Below are 1678 nucleotides of genomic sequence, written 5' to 3'. Positions count from 1 at the left end.
AATTAATCTTATCGGTAAGAATCGATTCATATCGATTGTTTTTCGACTACGACAATTAGTATTTTTTTAAATACGTATTCATTAAAATGACATTTATAAAACCTTTTTAATATTCCCATAACACTACCAAAAATATTTAAATAACTAAATGAAACCTTATTTCACACACACCTTATTATACCTACACCTTATTTCGAGTCATCAAAAAATACAATCGATTTTTATATCGATTATTTTTATTCATCACCACATTATTAGCATGGCAACACTGAAAATATTGTCACAGCTGTTATCTGTCATTCGCTTTGTTTTGAATTTTTCATCGTGATTGTTGTTTAGTTCTCAAAACCAAGTCTTTGCCAAAATAAAAGCAGAAGAGTGTTGTATAAGTTTCCCTTTTGACGACTTTATTTTTTTGACCATGGTCCTCGATGCTTCCCTTCCTGATGACACTGGCATACTCTCGAACTACGAATCTCACTCAACCAATGACCAATGGCTCACTTTCGGACATCGAACCTTGCCTAAACGCCGACCACGGCTTACGTATGGACTCCGACCCGAGCCCCAATGTTAACCCCAGCCCGATTTTGGATAATGCAACCAGCAATTCTTCAATCTCATGAGGAACCTAAGATATGTATCAATTGTATAGCTGACATGATGCAGAGGAGGCGACATAGCCTAGAGCTTATTAAGTTCAGTTGGTTATAATGTCAGTGGATGACTCCTCAGCTGGTAAGTTATTGAATGAGCGTGTGGACTTGTTGAATACCTTTTACAATGTATTTGATCAACTACCTTAACCGTAGATTACCATAATCCTAATAAAACTTTTTTTTAGATTGATAACAGCAGTGTATGTTGTCACTCATGTTGGACCGTGGCCACGGTGTGGCTCTGCACCAATCAAGGACAAATAATATTTCAAATGAAGAAGCAACCACTAGCACTGGTCACAGTTAACGTGAATTATCTTTGTTACAAATACGTTCCATATACTGCATATTAACACGGAAAGAGAATCACATATTCGAAAATAATGTAATAATGGAACAGATTTCACCTCGTCAAGTAAGTTTTATTATAATTATTTTCATTATATTTTATTAAAGACATTGGCTTGATATATTTGAACAAAGTGTATATTTTTTTCTATACAAATACTTCTTACTGATAGATAAAAATGGACATCACATCTCAATATCTTAAAGAATGAATTTTGAATGATACCATAATTAATTTCTTTGTTTCAGCTGCGGGGATCTGACCAAATATGTCATCCCTGATGGCAGTGAGCTGATCGAGCTGCTACACATGCTGTGGAGCCCCAACAAACACATAAAGGGACGAGGATTCATTTGCCCTTATATTGGCCGAATAACAGTAGGTTGCTGTGCTCATGTTATGACTATTTTGTGGTTTTTGAGCTGGGCAAGGTATCAGGAACATGTATTTCCACCTGCCTAGTTCCTAGACAATATTTTATTGACCCATGAGTCAGATTAAAATAATAATAATAAAAAAAATGGTGTTTTATTTTGCTTCTAACCTTTCTAGTATTAAGCAAAAAAAATTCTTTTTAAGGACTTGGTTACAAAATGATATTTATATTCTGTTTCTTACTGGTATAGACTATTTAATAAATAACAAATTACATGCTGTAATGTCTGTCCAC

General features: G+C 34.4%; 1 long non-coding RNA gene across 1 annotated transcript; it reads left to right on the top strand.

Annotated features, from left to right (window-relative positions):
- Window positions 1-335: 335 nt before the first annotated feature.
- On the top strand, window positions 336-1406 carry LOC135074709 (uncharacterized). The gene is made up of 3 exons (XR_010257882.1): window positions 336-738; window positions 845-1074; window positions 1257-1406. It is a non-coding gene; the product is annotated as an uncharacterized LOC135074709 (long non-coding RNA).
- Window positions 1407-1678: the final 272 nt, after the last annotated feature.

The sequence above is a fragment of the Ostrinia nubilalis genome, chromosome 1 (assembly GCF_963855985.1).
Source record: "Ostrinia nubilalis chromosome 1, ilOstNubi1.1, whole genome shotgun sequence".
In the NCBI taxonomy this organism is placed as follows: domain Eukaryota; kingdom Metazoa; phylum Arthropoda; class Insecta; order Lepidoptera; family Crambidae; genus Ostrinia; species Ostrinia nubilalis.
Note: the sequence above shows the minus strand (reverse complement) of the source record. Positions and strands in the feature narration are given on the sequence as shown.